At 44.7% G+C, this 20,814-nt stretch overlaps 1 protein-coding gene across 4 annotated transcripts in view; it reads left to right on the top strand.

Moving 5' to 3' along the window:
- LOC142761752 (uncharacterized) overlaps positions 1 to 20,814 on the top strand; it is an 87,305-nt gene that overhangs the window by 21,698 nt on the left and 44,793 nt on the right. The window contains exon 3 of one of the 4 annotated variants that reach the window (XM_075883193.1): positions 18,239 to 18,423. The exons of 2 other annotated variants lie outside the window; for them this stretch is intronic. The gene's annotated coding sequence lies outside the window, so the exon portion shown is untranslated. Of the gene's footprint in view, positions 1 to 17,778; positions 18,424 to 20,814 lie in introns of those variants that run through there. One more of the 4 variants, XM_075883195.1, reaches the window with a different exon arrangement.

Consider the following 20,814-nt stretch of genomic DNA (forward strand, 5'->3'; position numbering starts at 1 on the left):
TGAATATGCGCCTGTTCGCTAGAACACACACAGCGACCAAGACCCCAGACCAACGCAACGCATTTGAAAGACGATGAGACAGAGAGAGCGACGTTGAGAGAAAGAAGGAGGAGGCACTGGAGGCGGCGCCGCAGCTGTCGAAGCAGGTGTTCGGTGACGCAACTCTTCGCTTATCTACGCCGCCGTTGTGGGAGCAACGCTGGCCGGGGTGGGCGGGGGGAAAGGAGGAGCTGGAAATCCGCCAAGACGGCGCCGAAAGGCAAACGCTATGGCGCATACGGCGGACCGGACGGCCGTTCGACGCGGAATGACTCCTTGTAAATGGCAACTCTCCTTCCAGCCAGTCGCACAGCGACGCAGGTTACTTACCAGCCTCGGGTTCTTTGAGTATTTTGACGGAATGCGATTGCAGTGGGCGAAAAATTGTGAAGCAAAACTTGCGGAAAACAAAGTGCACGATGAAATGGCCAGAAACAATAATTATTTCGTCCTTGGTGGCATTAGCGGGAGAGCATCTCTACACCTTTTTCCAGAGGAATTTCTTTTCGCATTGTCTGTGTCTGGCACTTCCGCGTATGGTGCCGCAAACACTGAATGCGTAGTCGAAGCTTGAACAAATTAATCCACAGTCGCGAATGTTTAGAAGGCTTGTCACGCACCACGAAACGTGCCGAGGTTGTTATAACAAACTCTTTGCTGACCACATGATCAGCACATAATTCCATATGGTTGCCCAATGAGCTAGCTAAGCCCCTTTAGCAAAGGCAGAGCACGTTCTTGTTAAACGTTAATATAAACGATGGTTGTGCATAAGTGCAGTGACAACCTTCCGTGTGAATGGGTCATAACCAACGTTTTCGAGCGTAGAAGCACCTCAGCGGACCTAATCAGCTACCACAGCAAGTTCGTAAGCAACGATCAGGTACGAAAATGTGCAGCTGTTTTCCATGTACTGAATAGTCCATGTACAGTGCGTTGACCACCGTCATTCCTTAAGCCACCTCCCATATAGACTCCCAGTCTGAACAGGTGTGGGACCTTAAACACTTAGAAGCAGTGCCCCCGCACACACACACACACACGAAATTCGAGGGCGCACGGGTTGATACACACGCATACTTATTCACAGGCGCACACACATACACGTATACATACAACACACACACGCAACCGTAAACGCACGCATGCATGGGCGTACACACGTGCACAGGCACGCATAGCACAAGCACGGACTCGCACATACACGCGCACGCACACATGCACGGGTGTACACACAATCGCGCTTACACGCGAACACATGCGCAGGCTCACGCACACACACCCATACTCGGGCAAACATTTTGTTCCTGTATATAATCCACAGCAAACATGTAGCTTATAACCAACACTAAGGTGAGCTTTCGTAACGTGGATTGCAGTTATTTACCATTATAGATGAAACGCGATTTGCTTCTGCTGACATTCTGCTGTGTTCGAAGAGCACCTTCACACATTCTAAGTCTAGGCCGTCATTTAACGCAAGGTCCACATATTCGTGCAGTAGCTACGCTGCTCGGCCGCCAATCCGAAGGTTGCGGGTTCGATGCTGGCCGTGGCAGTCGAATTCAGATGGAGGCGAAAAGGTAGAAGCCTGTGCACTGTGCGATATCAGCGCCCATTAAAGAACACCAAATGGTCAAAATCTCTAGAGCTTTCCACTACGACGACCCTCATAATCATATCGAGGTTTTTAGACGTAAACTCCCAAGTATTATAATTATATGTTCTTCTTATGCTGCATATTCCATCTGATCAATCGTCACCTACACCCTTCTCAGGCTCAAAAGCACCCTTAGAGCCTATTTTAGGGTGCTATCGAGGCAAGCACCCAAACAAATGTGTGCTTTTTTTTCCATCGACCATTTATGGGTGTTAAAGGATGTTGCAAAGGGTGCTTTCTCGTAAAAGCACCCTTTTACACCCTTTTGGGTGTAAACATTTTTACTGTGTAGCCTCTGGTGTAGTCCATGAAAATCAAGAACAATTAAGTGATCGTTTATAAAACCTGAAAAAAAACCGCTTTTCTTTTTAATATAAAGAAGCAATTTTATGTCTTTTCTTTGTTGTAATCATATTTTGCGCACACGCTCTTGGTAAATGAACGTTTTTTCTAGTTTCCCATGGGCTAAATATGGCAGTTGAGTGCAGCATCTGTGATTTCTTGTGCATGCTGTCTCCAATTGTTTGATTTTGCGTAACGATGACTTGGTTTAATAAATAAAGTAAGCAAAGAACAAGTTCTCGTACTTTATTATTCTCAGCTGTTGTTCGACCGGACTCACAGAGGGAGAGCAGACCTAAACGCCCGATCGAAGTGTCAAGATATTTGAAAGAACTTTTCGCGGAAGGGTTCTTCGCAATGATTGTTACTGGCAGTCGAGTCAATAAACCATAATTTCTGGCGTCATTTGTAAATTACTGCTGCTTTTTCGTGTGCCATGCCACCATGTTGGTGACTGCAACGAAGGAAATAAGTTTTAGTGTGTTGTGTGCGTATCGTTGTGCGGCACCCACAGCTCCTCGGCCGGATATGAGTGTTTTGCGTGTGCTATGTCATATCAGGAGCTCTTTTAGCGCTGTTTTTCGGTACCGTGTCACCGCACCCATGCTCCTAGGGAGCAAACTAGTATTTCTAGCTCTATACGTCGCAGCCGCTGCGGCATTTTCGTAAAACAACTTTTGGTGCTTTTTCGCGTACCACCCCGCAGCACGCACGCTCGTCAGGAGTTGTTCATCAGCATCTTTTTCGAGTGCTAGGTCGCGAAGTCGACAGCTCTTTCGGAAGTGTACTTTTGTTGTTTTTTTTCGTACCGTGCCATGGCATCGATGCTCCTCGGGAGGGTTTTTTAGCGTGTTTTTCGAGTGCTTTGTCGCACCGTCCACGGCTCTTTCGCAGGAGCATTTTTGGCGTTTTTCCGTGTACCATGACATTGCGGCCATGCTCCTCTGAAGGAATTTGTTTTAGCGTGTTTTTTGAGCGCCACGTCACAGCCTCTGCGGCTGTTTCGCGGATGCACTTTTCGCGCTTTTACCGCGTACCATGCCTTTGCGTCCATACTCCTCGAGAGGAGTTTTTTCGCGTGTTTTGCAGCGCGACGTCACCGCCTCCGAGGCTCTTTTGCAGAACCGCTTTTGGTGATTTTTCCGCTCACAGTGACCGAGCGTCCACGTTTGTTTGGAGTATTTTAGCGAGTTTTCGAGCTCTATGTCAGAGCGTCCTTGGTTTTTTTGCAGAAGCTCTTCAGCCGCTTTCTTTTTTGTACTGTCCCACAGCATTCATGCTCCTCGGAAAACGTCTTTCCAGCGTGGTTTCGAATGAGATGTCGCAGTGTCTGTGGCTCTTTTTGTAGGAGCTTTTAGCGCTTTTTCTACTTACCGTGCCTCAGCGTCCCCGCTCCTCGGGAGGAAATCTTTAGCGTGTTTTTAGAGCACTAGTCACAGCCTCTGCGTCTCTTTCGCAGAAACATTTTTGACGTTTTTCTGCGTGTCGTACAAAAGTTTCCACGCTCCTCGGGGGGAGTTCGTGTGTTTTACCAGCACATCGTCACAGCTTTTGCGGCGCCATTTGCAGAAACCTTTTTAACGATTTTTCATGTAGCGTGCCAGACCTTCTACGCTCTTCGGGAGGAGTGTTTTTGGCGTGTTTTTCGAGTGCCATTACAGCATGTGCAGCTCTCTCAAAAGTTCTTGTAGCGCCCTTTCACGTGTATACCTTGCCAAAACTTCGAAAAAGCCTGGGCAGAAGTCTTTTAGCGTCTTTTTTATTCACCGTCGCAGGGTCTACGGCTGTTTTCGCAGCTGTGTAGTTTCGCAGCTGTGTGTGTTTTTCGCAGCTGTGCACCACGTCATGGGTTCTCCATAGGACCTGTTCATTTCAGCGTTTTTTGCGCACACTGTGTCAGATCACAGACGGCTGCTGAGCTCGAGTTCTCTCAGCACGTTTTCCCTCCAACGTGAACTTCAGCGGCTCCTGAACAGGAACTCTTTTAGCATTCTTTGTGCGCATCATCTAACAGCGTCGTTGCCTCCTCTGTGGCAGCGGTTGCAGCATTCTTCATTTCTCCGCGTACTATGTGACAGCACAGGCACGATTTGTTGCGGCCGCTCTCATTTGAAGCGCTCCTTTTCATACTACGTGAGAGCAGCAGCAACTAACTTGGGTGGCTACGAGTGAACATACTTACAATAGTGTTTTGCACTCGTCAAAACGCTAAAAGTATGTTACATTGGCGATGACATATGGGCTTTACAGTGCATATGTGACAGGGGACGAGGAAACAGATGGAAGCAATGTGGTTCACGCCTCTGCCCTCGAGCACAGCAGCTAGTCCCTTCACCACACAGTGTACGCAGAAGTGTACTGAGACCACATCCACCAGTTATTCAGCGATACTACAATAAAGACTCCAGCGCCAAGTAGGTTCTTCACTTCATGCAACACTTACGAAAGAAGGCATGATATTCACACTCCTACAAAGCAGCATACAAATTGACAGAACATCAATACTCTGCTTCTACACCGACAGTCTAGAACCTCTGTCCACTTTGAAACATGCTACCGAGGACAAACTTGGATTTGGTGAAGCATGCTGTAGAGCAAAATTTTTGGCCGAGATCCGCAACATTAATGAGAGGTGCATCTACAGCGCTACATGTCGTCTGTCCCTCTCGTGTGTGACTGCCCCACGTAAATTATTATTACCAACCAACTAACTCGGCAACATGTCGTAGCGCCATAAGGCAACAGTCCACGCAGATGCCGCGTGTGATGGCAAGCGTGCTATTGTGTTACTTGACGACTAGCGACAACTAGTCGTGAGGGAAACGATGGTACCTTATCGCGAAGGTTGCTTCACCACATCCCACTCAGCTGAATGCAATAGGGGTCATTGCTTGGCCAACTGAATTGGGACCCTGTTCAACGTCGAAATGTTTGACACATACAAAAGTGCTCGCAGCTTTTTTGCTGGGGCTTTAGGCAGCTTTTGCATTCACTTCATGACAGGGCCCCAATGGCTCTTCTGCAAACCCTGACAAGTCCAACTTCAGAGTAACACCTCTACTCCTTCTGGTACACACTCAGAAAACCTCTACATGCATGATTTTACCCTACGAACTAAGCATGCATCAGCGCATGGCCTCCGAGATCACGGTTTGGAAGATAGACAGTCTTGGAGGCCATGACAAATGCAAGATGCCTGCTGCTGCCACCAGAAGAACACACAAGAGATGCGGCCTGCATCTGTTTACTGCGCTTTCTTTCCGAGTACACTGGGGGCACCGAGCAGCCTGTGTGTGTTGTGCAGTACGCAAGCCTCCTTGTCTTCTTTACCGTGAAACATGGCTGCACTAATGGCGAGCCTACTGTGATATTGAGACGTCCCCCGCTACGCCACCGGTTACCAAAGAGAGGGAAGACCACTCATCCCCTTTTTATCCGGTTCCCTCTTGGATACGTGTCTCAAACACTTCTCACATACAAAGATTCGTGCTGGGGCCGGGAAGTAAGAGACGCTACGACCTGTTCCCGTTTACTGATTAATTTAAATTATTTTTAACTTAAAACATCGTATACCGCGTACATAAACAACTACACGAAATTATAACACAAGATTTGGACATTTGCTACATTCGACACAGGGCAGGCACATAAAGAAAGTAACTGTAACAATACAAGGGGATGCATATAAAAAACACGACGACACAAATGATGAAGTTATCAAGTATTAAAACCGCGCAATGTCTCAATATGCCGCATCTTTTCCCGCAAAGCTCGTTTAAGTAAGGGAGGTGAAGTTCGTCTCACAGAATGTCCATGTAGTCGGGGCCTCGGAGTTCGCTGCTCGAATCGGGGCCGAAGATAAGTTCTTGGCGTCGAGGTCTGATCTGTCCAATTCTCCAGCGTCTTCATCGTCTTCGTCATCGTCGCCTACATCGTGCCTCTCAGTGATTTCCATCTTAGCTTCTCTACCATCTCGAGCTCATCGCATCGTCTCTCTCTGACCTCTCCTCGCATCGCATCTCTGATTGCCCGTATTGTCTCGTAGTCCCTTTTTGTAGGACCCGACTCCGCCCTACCGGGGCACCAGACCAGTCGCTACTATCGACGCGGTATATTTTCTTGTAAGTCGCAGTGTATCATCTTCGACGGCCACCCCGCGGCCCGCACCAGTAGAAAACCCTCTCCCAAACAAAGCCGAGCAAGTAACGATGTACATACTCAAGCCTCAGAGAGAGGGATGGGCGAGCTGTCCCAAGACACTTTAATTACGGGCGAACAATGGTACCGATGCTTCCGGTACTTGATGAGCCGATGTCCAGACCAAGTCTCAACGTTTCCATGCAGCTTGGCGTCTACCGCGAAAATCTCCGTAGCCGCCGCTTCTTCGTCATTCAACGCCGCGGGCGGCTATCTGTGCAGAACACAGTAATGAGTCCTGGAGCCACGGAGGCTGACAGAAGTGAGACCGGACCCGGCACAAGCGCTGTGGCAGGGTCACATTCCTCGAACCAACAAAAGGTGTTCTGCTGCTCCCCCATGTCACAAATCTGAAGGGTGTGCGCGGATTACCTCCACCGTACACTTTCACACTGTCTGTAGACGACAAGGCGCCACCCGGTCCTCGCGTTTGCGCGGGAGAGCCCGTGAGAATAGTAGAAATAATCCTTTCAGGTACTCCACTCCGGAATGCCCATTCGTTACACCAAAGGTTTTCTTTTCCCTTTTTTTGTATGCGTGGCCCCAGTGAAAAAACCTATATAATTTCATACAGGATCCGCATGCTTTAATACAGGGGTTACAGGGGTTAATACAGAAGCTGTGGGAGGACCAAATGTGGTATATAGGGCTTATACAGGACCTTCGTGGTGCTACGTAGGAGCTGAATGGGACCTGGGCAGAACATATAGGGGTATTTAGGAGCTATGTAGGAGCTAAATGGAACCGGGGAAGAACATATAGGGGTATGTAGGAGCTATGGGAATGCTATGTAGGTCACATCTAGCACAATATAGGAGCTAATGGGGCTGAATGGAGGCCATTTATAGGACTTGCATAAGGCTCAATGTCACCCTTAAGAATGAATGTAGAACATGAATAGAACTTATTATACAGAATATTTAGGCAAGTATAACTTTCACTGGTATTGAAGTACCCAAATTTTTAACTTCTTCAGCTTTATTAGTTAGCTGTACAAATCTCAAGAAATCACCAATTTTTATTTGTATATATCATGAGATGCAAATATAAGCTACAGAAAATAGATAAGTATATCATATATATACCAAAGTAATTTCATTTGTGATCACCTTAGTTGTATGCATACTTACATTTGCACAATTTATGTTATGATATTTATGCAAAAGATCATTCAAATGTATTTGTGCAATGAATAATCCTTTCATTAATCTGGTAAATAGTGAATAACTTCCTATTATACACACAATACACAAAAAATATAACAGACAATTCAACCTGAATTAGATTCCGGAGAGGTACGTACACGTAGTCTCACTCACATGCTCTGGCATTGCCTCAAGGCACAAGCAGCCAGGATTACCAAGGAAAAGTGCGAATGAGCTCTATGCACCTCGGATCTTGAGGCACAGCTCTGCGCTATCTATAAGAGGGCATGACACGGTCGTGGGGCAAGGCCTCTCACTTCTGACGTAGCAGCTGCCCTCTGTGCCCTAAACACTGAAAGACCTCAATAATGCCATTCATCCATCTAAACTTCCCCTCAATAAAAAAGCACATAAACTTTATCATAAAATGTTAAAAAAGGTTTTGCAGTGCTAGGTTGTTGAAAAAAAACTACGTCAAATTTTCAGCTTAAGTTTTCACGCAGTGCTTGAAATGGTCAATCGGAGAGTTTCGTTGGCTTGCCACAAGCTTGCTCATTTAAGAACCGTACTTGGCAGTGTTTATTTGTCAGAATATGAATAAGAGCAAATAATTCTCAAACTTTTATTCCGAACTTTTGAAAACAGCTTGTTGAATGTACGTATGCATGTATGCACCAGCCAACCATGTATTTCCAACGGCACTTATGTATTAAAACAAAATTGGTTCAAATATTCAGTTCAAGTTTCAATGCATTTCTTTAAATAGTTGAATGGCGTTGTGGTGGCACAAGCTTGCTTGCTCCTGAAATGTACTTGGCTGTACTTATTGCTTAAAAGCTAAATAAGAGCAAATAGCTCTCAAGATTGTGTTTTGTGTGCTTCCATCTTAACCTTTGAAAAAATGAAGAGCCTAAAAATGCCACATCTCTTAACTCAATTAGTTTTATATATTTTTTTCTGAAATAACTCACGTAAGACATGTATAACATTTCTTTGAAATTAGAAGGGCCTAAAAAGGACCATAAGTTTTTAACTCAATTACTTTTTGGTCCTTTTACATGAAGTAAACAATTTTTATTTTGTATATGTCATGACAATAAAGTATATCCCAAAGTATATAAGATATATTCCCAAAACCTTTTAGTTACATTTATAATTAGCTTACTTGCCCACATTTTCAAGTCAATTCACAAAATTTGTGCTGTCTACAAAAGCCGATTCATACAAATGTTGTAAATGTGCTACTGATTGATGTTCCTTAATCCTAACGTAAAAGAGTGAATTACGCAACCATATCGGGCTAAATTGTGACATAGTTTAGAATACATGTGGAGGGTCTCTGTATAGGTAAAATAGCCTTCTGCCTGCTCTTGATTGGTATATATTTTAGTGTTTGTGTCAGAGTGGAATTTATGTATGTCTATGTTATTTATTATGTTTTATGTCTCATTCATATGGCATGTGAAAAGGTTTTAAAATTTGACCACTTTGTAATAAAGTTTTCATTCCGTGTAGCAAATTGCTTTCCACACAAAAGATTAAAAAACATGTTTCTTTATTTTTACATAAGAAGTGGTCAATTCTGTACGAGTCAGACTCAGGGGACATGCTTCTACTCCAGTACAGTTAATATATAAAATCTCGAAATCAATACAATGCAAGGCAAGAAAATACTAAGATAGCTTTGTACTATTGGTGCAGCATACTCCCCACTCAGTACAACTGGTACATAAAACCTCAAAAATAAACATTGACACTCAGTACAGCTACTACAGAAAACCTCCAAAAACAAACATCGCCATAATGCAAGGCTAGAAAAAATAGCTGCTGCTATTGAGGTTTTCTGCTGCTTAATACAAAATGATGCATGGCTTTAATTACATACAGGCATATATCCACATTCCACAGCAATGGAATGCAGAGCCATCATGTAATTTATTTATTTGTTCATACACACACCACTGCCAGGACAATAGTTGCAGTTACAATGCTGTAATATACAAAAGCACAAATAACAAGGCCATCAAAACGATTACCTTAAATGAAGATTTTAAAATGCAACAAAAAATGAAAGTCAGCTGTTTACAAATCATTGGTTTGCCCGATACTGAAATACACCTAAACTGTTCAGCCACCTCACAGTGTGACACAATTGCAGAAATACCATGAAATAGGTTCATAAAAAAGCAATAAAAGTCATTTACACTTGTTACATTCACATTTTTTAGCTTGATTGCATGCTTATGTTTTATTATTGCAGACATTGAAATGTGGGTGCTTACAACAACGAATTGTTATGCTTCGCAGGATCATTCACACTTATAATCACATTCAGGAACCTCTCTCTTTCATATATTCCAGTGTATGTACAATCTGACATTGCATATGGACTGTTGCTTACCGGTCACACTTGAACTGCTTTAAAAGATTTTGTTCTACTGGTAGTTGAAATCTCGAACTACTCTACATACTGCTTTTCCAAAAGTTTGTTGAGCAAATTACAGAACTACATCACCTGTTAATTTGTTTTGTATTGCCATATTCTTTCCTCAAGTTTTGTCATTGCCCTACTTTACTGCCAGTAATTCTCAACACAAACCGCACCTGCAATGTTCAAGAAGCTTTAAGACTGCAGTAGATCACTTTGTCAAGAGAACTCCCACTTCTGGAACATTGCAGAATATTCTAGAACCTAGGTAACTGCTAACGAGAATGCTAGAATAGTCGATGGCAAATGTATAAACGCTGATGCACCTAACCACTTGCCAGTTAATTAACGGCCAACGTTCTGTTTACTGCTATCAGTGCCAGTGGGAATCGCTGTAATCTGACCTTCAGTTTATGGGCCACAAGTTTAGCCAAATAAACAGTTTCATCTCGCAATCACAGTCTGCTTCCATTGTCCCCGTCACGCCCCCGTGACATCTGGTGGAGGTGCTGCTTCTTTCATTTGCTAGGCTTCCCCGTCAAGCCGTGAACTCATTCTACGTCGCGGTGAAGACGCCCACGCTGGCCACAAGCAGCCAACAAGCCGCAGGCAGCAATGTTTACCACCAGAGTACGAACCTCTGGAAAACAAGGCTCGAAAGACCATAATGGCCGTAGTGCGGGAAGAACTTCGCTGAATGTTTCTGTCATGCCAGCCACAAGTTTCATCGATCGCAGACATTGTCAGACAGAAAATCCGGCTCTCAAATATTCCTGAGACATCGCAACCGCAACCCCAAGCCATGAGCTATGCTGCTGCTGCCCGACACTACACTCCACTTCGACGTCCACGAGAAGAGGCTGCGAGGCTGCGCTGATGCATTTTTGTCACCAGACACCCCCACTGCCATACCGTCCACCCACTGGCCAGTGCTACGCTCTGGCAAAAACCGACGTGTGTTGTGCCCCCGACCTCTCTGCTACTACTGCGAAGAAACTGGTCACACCTACAGCCGCTGCCAGTACCACCAAATAAGGCTGTGTGGTTTCGCTATCGAAGCGCCGGTCCACAGTGGTGTTAAAGAATGCGCGCCATCACCGACTACCTCGCAGCCACACAGTGGACACCCCGAGAGTCTTTGCATTCAGCTTCACCTGGTCCCTACATGTCACCTCACTGCCGGTTTTACACTGGCTAGGCCTGGGGCCGGCCGTTTGGCTCATATTCGGAAAACTAAGCACAGCAACCTATAGAGGCGCAGTTGCTGCAGGACGAACAACCGAAGAACAATCACTGACGGCGACAATACCGCTACACAACTTCAAGAACCCATCACAACCTCAACATAGTTCCGACGTGGAAACTTCGCGGCCAGAAGATCTGATGACGCAACGTCGAAACAGTGGTACAAACCATCGTAGCCGTGATTTGATGCCATGACCCAACCTCAACACCAGGCAACGAACTAGCAACCTCGACGTCCTCATCAATGGCCACAGCGTCAGAGCTCTCGTCGTCATGGGAGCTGACTATTCCGTCGTCAGTAGGACGTTCGCTGTGAGGTTGAAGTAAGGGACTGGTTTCGGGGCTTAAGAGGGCCCGGAAACCTGTACAGCCACAGGTCACCTAGTGACACCGACAGAAATCTTCGGCCAAGTTCATCGTTGAGAACATCGTCCTTTGACATGGCGCTCCAGAGCTTCTCATCACCAACAGAGGTACAGCATTTACTGCTGACCTGACTCAGGCAATCCTGAGATAGAGCCAGACAAGCCACCACCTTACAACTGCATGCCACCAATAAACCAATGACTGAGCGTCTGTTTGGTTATATGGTTCATGATAAATTTGCTACCCACTTCTGCTACTTTTGTGAACAGAGACAATACTTCTAAATAAAATAAATCAGAGGTCAGAAAAAAACAAAGCCCAAAGTGGGCTACCATCCTGATTTGAAAGCAAATCACTAATGAAGACTCTGGCAAGGAAGGGCTTGCACATAACCATTGTACCATAAAACACCACCAAATATGTCAACATAATGCATGTCACATTTCATGTCAACATAATTCATGACACACCGATTGGGGATACCAACGACAAAAGACTACTACAGTAAACTCTAGTTAAACGGACCCTGAAAGGACAAGAAAAATATGTTCCATTTATTAGGAGTTAAGTTTACTGACCGATCACCAATGTTGCAACTGAGTTTATACCTAATCATATTAGACGCATTTGTTCCTTTTAAGCAGCAATTTATTTTAGGGGAGACACTGCTCTTAGATGTTTCTTAATTCTTGATTGAGTTTGATGCCACGGTCATGTCTCTTCGGATGTCTGCTGATGTCCTCTCCACATCAGGTTCTGCATTCAAGTATATTAGGCACGCTGCAGTGAAATAGAGCAAAAACAAGATAAGTATTTCACTGAGTAAATGTAATAGACATTCCTCAAGGACGCAAGCACCACCAAACAGGCGCACAAGCTACTTGTTCATGGGAAAGTGAGTACGCCACAACAACTGCCATGACAAGCACACTGCCTTCACACGTTTACTTTTGAACCTGTACCGTGTCAGCACTTTTGAAATCAAGGTAATTTTGCAAGGTGCAGCATATTGCAGTGTATTCAGTCGTGAATTTCTGTGTTCACCTTCAATGATATCTGTGATTTCCACTGTCAAGTGTTTATGTGTGCCACTGTTGAACCAGCTGAGTGTTTCTGAATTATCGTTTTTGTTTTGTTTTTTTTTTCACCGTTTGCTTTATGGCATGAATTAAAACAAAAAGATTCAAGTTGACTGATATGTGGTGTTTAATGTCCCAAAGCCAACAAATGATTATGAGAGACGCCGTAGTGAAAGGCTCCGGAAATTTCGACCACCTGGGGTTCTTTAACGTGCACCCAAATCTGAGCACACGGGCCTACAACATTTCCGCCTCCATCGGAAATGCAGCCGCCGCTGCAAAAAAGAGGATTCAAGTCAGCTTTCTAGATAATGTCCAGAATCACTCAATGAAATTCACGGATTCATTTGGAATAAATGTTCATGAACACTCAATGAGCAAAGGCGAGGTTCCGTTGAGAATGTGAGAGGGTACAGTTTCAATTTATTAAAATGAGATACCTAATCTAGACAGTTAGCTTTCATCCCCACTAGAAGCAACAAATGATGACCATCTACCACCCTCTGTTCGTTTTAACAGCAGGTGTTGGATTTTACAGATGCCGGTGGTGTTGTGAAATGTTTGTGCAAAGGTGACCATAATACCGTAGATATATGTACTATCATAAGCTATATGAGATGCAACACTAATATTACTGTTTAAACGCAGTTGGTGAGTGCAAAAGTGTTCATGAAATTGACTGCTCTATAGAGAGAAACGATATCTTTAGCAACGCCATAGTGTCACAAGTTTGATCTCAACTGCAGTGGTTGCATTTCTAGGGATGCAAAATGGTAGGGGCCTGTGTGTTCCCAGTGCAGGTTAGAGGAACATAAAATGATTGAAATTTCCACAGCCCTCCATCACGGCATCCCTCGTTTTCATATGGTTTTTTAGGATGGTAAATACTACATGTACTTATATTTACTGTTAATATTATTGCGCTTCCACACGTCACATTCACCTCTACAAGCTAGAGGGTGGAGCACTGGACCTGTGCACCATCGGCGAAATTTTATTTTGTTGTGGCACAGAACAAAAAATTACCATTTCAAAAATGTGAGTTTACTACCTTCCCTCCTTCCAAGAAATTTCTGGCTACGCCTCTGTCATTGACTAAACATCAATTTGCTATTCAAACTAATATTGCTCACAATGCGTTTTGACAATATTGGCACAATGAGCACATACTGCTCAAATGCCATATTCGACATACATTCTTTCGGTAGTACCTGCACTGACTGAATTATTTTTTTCAAATTTTGCGCACAGAGAAGACACATGTAGGTGCATTTGTAAGAATATTCACTAAATGGCAACATGCTCTTTCTTTTTTGCACTCCCACAGAATGAACGAGCAGTGAGCAACTGCAAAGTCTACTTACGCCACACAAACACTTTTCCTCATACACAACTATAGGGCATTCTCGAATTGCCTAAAAAAACACTGGTGACGATGCTGAAGCATTATGAAAGCTTGTTTAGGCACTCGGCTTTATGAATTTTTGTGCACTTACCCTCTTGGCTTTCTCCACAAGCCAGGCACCACGGGCAGCCAAAAAAGCCGTTGAACTGAACTTGGTTGCCAACTGCTGCCCTCGCCGGTGCATCAACACAGACACAGATGGTGTAAATCTTGCTGTGAATAACAGTTGAAGAGCATTTCCAAATAAGTTCGCCAGTCCTACACAAGGATTCAACAAACTTCTCCAGAAAGACCAGCATGTTGGGGTGTTTTCTTCCATACCATAAGCCTCCGAGAATAACATTCTATATCTGTAGGGCGCAGGAAGTTCATTTATTATCATTTGTATGGGCCATATTGAGGATCTAGATGATTTGTATGAAGGGCTGCCATCCGTGTTCAAGGTAATAGTCAAATCGCTCCACTTTAACACACCCTTTTCTCGCAAATTGCGGTGCATCATGCCACTTGTGATGTCACGAATCAAGTGGCACCCGACTTCTGCCTGCTGGTTCAACTTGCTGAGGTTCTCAAACAAAACACCAGAGAGACTTTCTATAGTGCTGGAAAGTTGCATTCCAACATCCAGAATGGAAAAAAATGTGCCCCCGCTTTTAACATCCGACATCTTCACAGTACTCCAGCAGACATTCAAGTCAGGTGGATTTTGTCGCTAGAAATGTCGAGCAGCTTGCCACGCTGACTACAGCAATAATGGTATTTGCTGACGGAATCGCATTTCGCGGACCACAATTTTCTCAGTAGGTATTTTGACTGCGGCAGGCCGCACTTTTTGAAACCGAACAAGGCTTCCACAAGTTTCAACAAGTCGTCCACAGCAGACAAGGAAAGGCCGTGAGCCGCTATGAACGACATTATTAGAACGATAGCGACTGCAATTGTGGTTGCTGATCCCGGAAGTGTTTTTGTTCCAAAATTCGTGACGCATCTGGCAAGCAATTTTGATTCTTTGAACGAGGGCACAGAACTACGGTCGCCAGAAATGTCTCCTTCGGCTCCAGGGTTTTGGTCTCGATCTACAGAAGCGCCATCTCCACAAAGGTAGTCGCCACTATCTTCTTCGGTTCCGGAGCTTGGGTGTTGATCTGTATCTCGGAAAGGTCGAGTGTCACCGTCTTCACTGTCATTTTCTGAATGATTGCTTTCGTTGTCAGGGCATTCTTCGGGGCTTTGGTATGCATTGTCACCTGCGCCATGCGCGCTGTTGAAGGAGTCGTCGCTTCATTCTGGCACCTATGTTCGTACTTCTATAGAACTCGTGTCAACAGAACAGCCGTCCGCGAGACATCAATCTCCTGGTGATGCCCGGGAAGCGTGAGAACTGTCTGGTGGCGAGTTCAAAACACCCGCGAGACGAGTCGTAGCGGTTGCCGAAGCACTGCTGGTCGACTGCTGGCTGTACCATCGCGTCGAACGGGGTACTACAAATTCAGTGTCTGGTCCTAAATACAGCTTTCGACGTTTCATTGCAGTTAGTTGACTCATGACTAGCTAAACAAAGCACAACTGAAGACCACGATACAATGGTGGAGGTAACGATACGGATGACGACGGATGAATGACAGCATTAACCCACAGAACACCTACCAGTTTAACAGCAGTAGCATTATAGTCGGTATAGTGCCTGGAATGCAAACGTATGAAAAATGAACATAGTGGCGGAATGCAGACAATGTAAAAGCAAAACATGTGACGATCGGCAACCCACTAAAGAAAAATTGGCGCTGTCGTCGACAATGGTGTTTAGACTCTTGCAATTGACGTGTACTTTTGCTATGTACAGCACGTAACAGGTGGTCATAAAAGTAGTCGCTTCAAGGAATGCAATATTTTTGTTATCTGCAAGTTTATCACTGCACAGACTTTTTTTAACAAAGGACGGGACCGAGAGATTGTCTGTCCGTGGTTAGAGTTTCATAAAATAATGGTCTGCTCATAACTGTTATTATAACCCCCTGATGCGGCTACCTAAAAGTACTTTCCTTCATAAGCCCATCATTGAATGCCTCTGTATAAAGAGCCAGCTCCGAAACGAGAATTTTACACCGGCAGTTGTCGATTGTCGAAATTTGTCATATCTCAACAGCACTTTCCGGAAACCTGACCCCAAAGTTTATCCGCTGAATCAACTAAGAGAGCCGGAAAAAGGAAAAAGTAAAATCACTAAACACTACCGATCGTGTGTATCCGTCTTTTCTCCATGTTTGCAGTTCTCTGAGCGCAATGCTTCAAGCCCACATATCCGCTTTCCACGCGCTCGAGCCACCCCAGGTCACACCTGCATTACTACCATGCAGGTCACTGCAGTAGCGGGGGGGGGCGGTTCAATCTCCTGCCCCCACCCCAAAAGAAATCTTTGGCTGCATCCTGGGTCCTGGGTACAAGTAGACACCTCGGATAACCTGAGATAGTAAACACGCTGGAGATTGACCTAAGAAAATGTTGCCGCTTATAGTTGTTCTCAGCGCACATGCATATATTTGCATTCATTTAACACGCAAAGATGCAGACATGATTGCTGGCCAATGTCGACATGCAACTCTTTCAATTTTAGTTATGCCGCAGGGCACCATCGAATGCTTCAGCATTACTGTTGGTCCTCCTTTGCCGATCTGAAGTACATGTACATGTTACGCACATGAGTATACTCACGGGATAAAACGGGCTATTATTTTTTTTTTGCTTTGACGACTTGTACGCGCAAATACTCAAGATAGAAATATTATGTTGTGACAAATGTGGTTTCTATGAAGGCAATGTTGGCTCTGATCTTCGCGTCCGAATCGAAACTATATGCCGATATTGCAAGACGAGCTCATTACTTAATAAACAATTGTATCGGATCAGTTGATATGAATCCATCTTAGTAGAAAGCGCAGTCACTATTACACAGAACAAACAACACAAGCGCTTAAGAAACGTTAATAATGAAGAGCCCGCCGAACTATAAATGTAAGTCAATAAACAATTGTATTGGGCCAGTTGGCATGAATCCATCTTGGTAGGAAGTGCAGCCACTATTACTTAGAACACACAACACAAGCGCTTGTGTTGTGTGTCCTGTGTAATAGTGGCTTCACTTCCTACCAAGATGGACTCATTCTTTAGCCCTAAATTAGCCTAATACAGTCCCGAAGGTGGACATTCACATGCCGTGTGGTATGTGAATCAATTCTTTCCCGTTGCTCCACTGCTGCTCCCGAAGGTCTGTGTTTGAATCCGAATTTCTAGTAGAGGCGAATATGCTTGAGGCCCTTGTACTTAGACTTCAGTGGACGTTTATGGATTCCATGCGGTCGCCGCTAAGGCGCATGTCTCATTCGTAATCGTTTTCGAACGTTAAACCACAACATTTATATTGTTATTGCGAGTGTTATCATTCCACAATTACATTTCTAATATGCAAATACCTATTGTTTCGATATTTATAGCAAGCCGTGCGCTTTTCTTTTTTATCGTGTCGTTCAGTGAATATCGCATAACAGCAGTGCAGTGGTTTATAGGTTGGTTCTTCATTAATTGATTGGCATTCTCTTGTCGCGCCTGTATATTCATAAATAAGATTAGGGGTGATGTGTAAAACACGCACGTCTACCAACGTTTTTAAAATTAAGCAAGAACAAAAAAGATGCAATCAAGTACATTTTATTTATTCCTCCAGTGTCCTGTTAAGTGGTAGATGTGGCATGTGTTCGCATTTTGGATCTGCACAAACCACAAGTTTTGTAATGTTCTAGCTGGTATCGTAACTCATTTCCTCAAACATAACGCTACCTTATAACATGTTTGCCCCACGAAACCACCAACCCCCCCCCTTCAAAATAGAAGTAAAAAACACCCTCAAGAAGCAATACAGGTGAGTAAACTAAAAATACTAAACAGACCTTTCGAGTTGAATGAGTTGTAATTACATTGTTCTACAACAGTCCAAATCATCAAAAATGAAACACAACCCTTTTTTTAAAAAACTCACTAGCATGTTGTGTCATCTAGTGACAGAAACACATTATTTTGCGCGTACATTTACTTTAAAATACACATATTATGGTATACCTTCTACAGATTAGGTGGCGCAACAATCACTAAACGTTTTACAAGTCAGGTTTTTAGCATGTTTATTTTAGCCAATCCAAGTGCAGTACACTACAGTTGAAGTACTGGATGTTTTGGATGAGTCCCATGAGACGTGCCACGGTAGTAGTCCCTGCAGTCTTTCTTTTTTGTTTTTGGAGTCAGTGTTGATTTTGCGCTCCCACTTAATTATGCCGGCAGCACCGAAGGTGGCCTACGTCGTTTACGACGACGGTTACCGGGCTATAGTGAGCGTGAAGCTCATAAGGACATCAAGCCAGCGAGTGTGGCTGACTGCCAAAAACACAAAGAAATATATTGGAAGAGCAATGAAGCAGGGCACGTCGACGAAGGGTATTATCGAGGAGACGTCATCCTCCTTGGTGGTGAGTTCTGTCTTCTTCGAGGTGCTAATTTTGGTGGCGTTTAGGAATCTGTTTTACAATACAGGAAAAATGCATGGCAGACGTCGCTGCTTGCACGTGTGTTATTCGGCGCGTATTCAAAATAAGACGCACGAAATATCTTCTGTGTTTTTCAGTGTGCCTTATTTGACCCATTGGTGGTGGTTGCGCAACCACTGCTAAGTTGTTCATGCTTATTAGCCCACGTAGCTTTTTTTCGTGTGCACGTGGTGGTCGTCTCGGGCACTCAATTTATGATTTGGAATACGGTATGACCTTGCGGGCTGCTATACAAAGAGGCAAAACATTTTTCATGTATACTCTAAATGTCATTGGAATGTTTCACCAGTCTTTCAGCCCACAAACGCACCACAATTGGGCTTAATCAAAACACGTGCGTAGCAGGAAAAACAGCGAGCAAGTGATCATTCTGTAATCTAGGAAACTACACTCTAAGCCGAAAAAGACTAAAGTGGGGTATGCCATTGGTCCTTTAGGGGTCTAAATGCGCTGCCACAGATTTTGAACCAATTTCGGACCAACTGCGGGAGTAACTCCAAGGGCTCAACTGTTACCCCAAGCACTTACTCCACTTGGTTTAAATGTTGGCCCAGTAGAATGCTCCAGTGGGACTAACAGTTGAACCGTCTGGACCAATGGCAAAAAAATGGCGACACTGCGTTTGTGCAGTATATTTTATGTTTATTTCAATTTAATCAGCACTGAAGATCATAGTATGTTATTCATGCAACACACACACACACACACACACACACACATTCATACGCACTATTATTTCAAAGTAAAACACCGCAAACACTGACGGCCCGCGCTGTACTACAGAGAACAGACTCTCGGGTATATATACCACAGTATTTTGCCCTCCCATCTAGTGCCAGTGGGCGACTTTTACTAGGCTTAAGAAAACAATAAATATTGACACCGTAACGCGAAAATTTACATGGGCTTATTCGTAGCACCGATGCGCATCGATCTTTTAATATGGATCCATCTAATCTTCAACATGCCTCCAGCCCGAGAATACGAATTATCAGCTGGTATTCGATCATGTCGGCCGAACCAGCGTTCGCAGTGCTGGCGCACGAGTCCGCAAACACAAACATAGCAGCGGCGCTTGTGCGGGAAAGCCGGCGAAGCAGCCGCAGGCGCCCTGCCGATGCCATACCGTGTCGGCTTGCCGACGGCGTCGCTAGGCTTACGACGAGTACGGCTCAACGACCGCCGGCGATCGCAACATCCGGCTCGCGTGAAATTTTCGTCGTCGTTATTTTATAGTCACAAATGAACAATAGGTAAGTGCCCCATGTTCGCTGTGTCTTACGGAGTGATGTAGATATCTGTATACTTACAGCGACGAGACCGTTCGCAGGCACGGTTCTTTCATCGTGCTGGTAAGGCACAACCCGTGTACCGCTGGCTGCACGATTAGTCGTATCTGCGATCGCCTACACGTTGGATTTTTGATAACGATTGTCGCATGGATAAAAAGACATAAGCTTGCCTGAGCTACTATTTTTGTGAACTTGTACGCGACGTTTCCTTCGCTCGTGCCGGCAATGCACTCACACCGGCAGCCCGCTTGATACCGATGACTTACGAAGCCTACTTTTCCTATATATCGCTTTGAACTTGTGGTCACTGTGTGGGTAGACGACCGCTGATGAATAGCTTACCTTTATTAGCATTGTCAGTGTTCACCGTACTTCGAACTTATTCAGCACATTAAAGCGAGTTCTCGGCATTGCCCGTGTTTGCGGAGACTTTCACTTGGCTTCGGCTCGCCCGTGCCGGCATGGTGGAAACGCGAGGGCACTTGCTGTGTGCACTGACAGCGTGTTGTACTACTTTCCTCTCATAACATCTTCTATTCGTTTCATAGTGCTTCACTTTCACAGTGGCGTATAGCCTATTTAACTCGTTTTCATGATCGCCGACCACGCCGAGCATTGCAGTGCAGCATCGACAGGAGGCGATCGCGGCGCAGTTGCCCTCCCCGTTGGTCCCTTCATTGCCGGGCGTTTGCGCAAGACACGCATTGTCACACATTTAGTCCCTGTTGGACGAACCGTTCGTCCATTGGTTTAACGACTGCAGTTAGGCCAACTTTGCCGAATTTCGGCTTAGAGTGTAGAAGACAAATTGTGCACTTATTCACAGTGACAGTCATCCTGGTGGACGCCAAGATTAATTAGAATGTCCGTGGAATGTTATAATGTGCAGCTGGTCGAGTAATTTAAAGCGTGCGGTCCGTCGACATATAGGCAGTTCAGGCGGGTTAGGCCTGTTCGGTAATGCGGGTATATACTATGTCTAGTAACAACGCCATAAATGTCATCATCTGCCTTTCAAGAT

Source organism: Rhipicephalus microplus, unplaced genomic scaffold, assembly GCF_043290135.1.
Source record: "Rhipicephalus microplus isolate Deutch F79 unplaced genomic scaffold, USDA_Rmic scaffold_15, whole genome shotgun sequence".
Taxonomy (NCBI): Eukaryota; Metazoa; Arthropoda; class Arachnida; order Ixodida; family Ixodidae; genus Rhipicephalus; species Rhipicephalus microplus.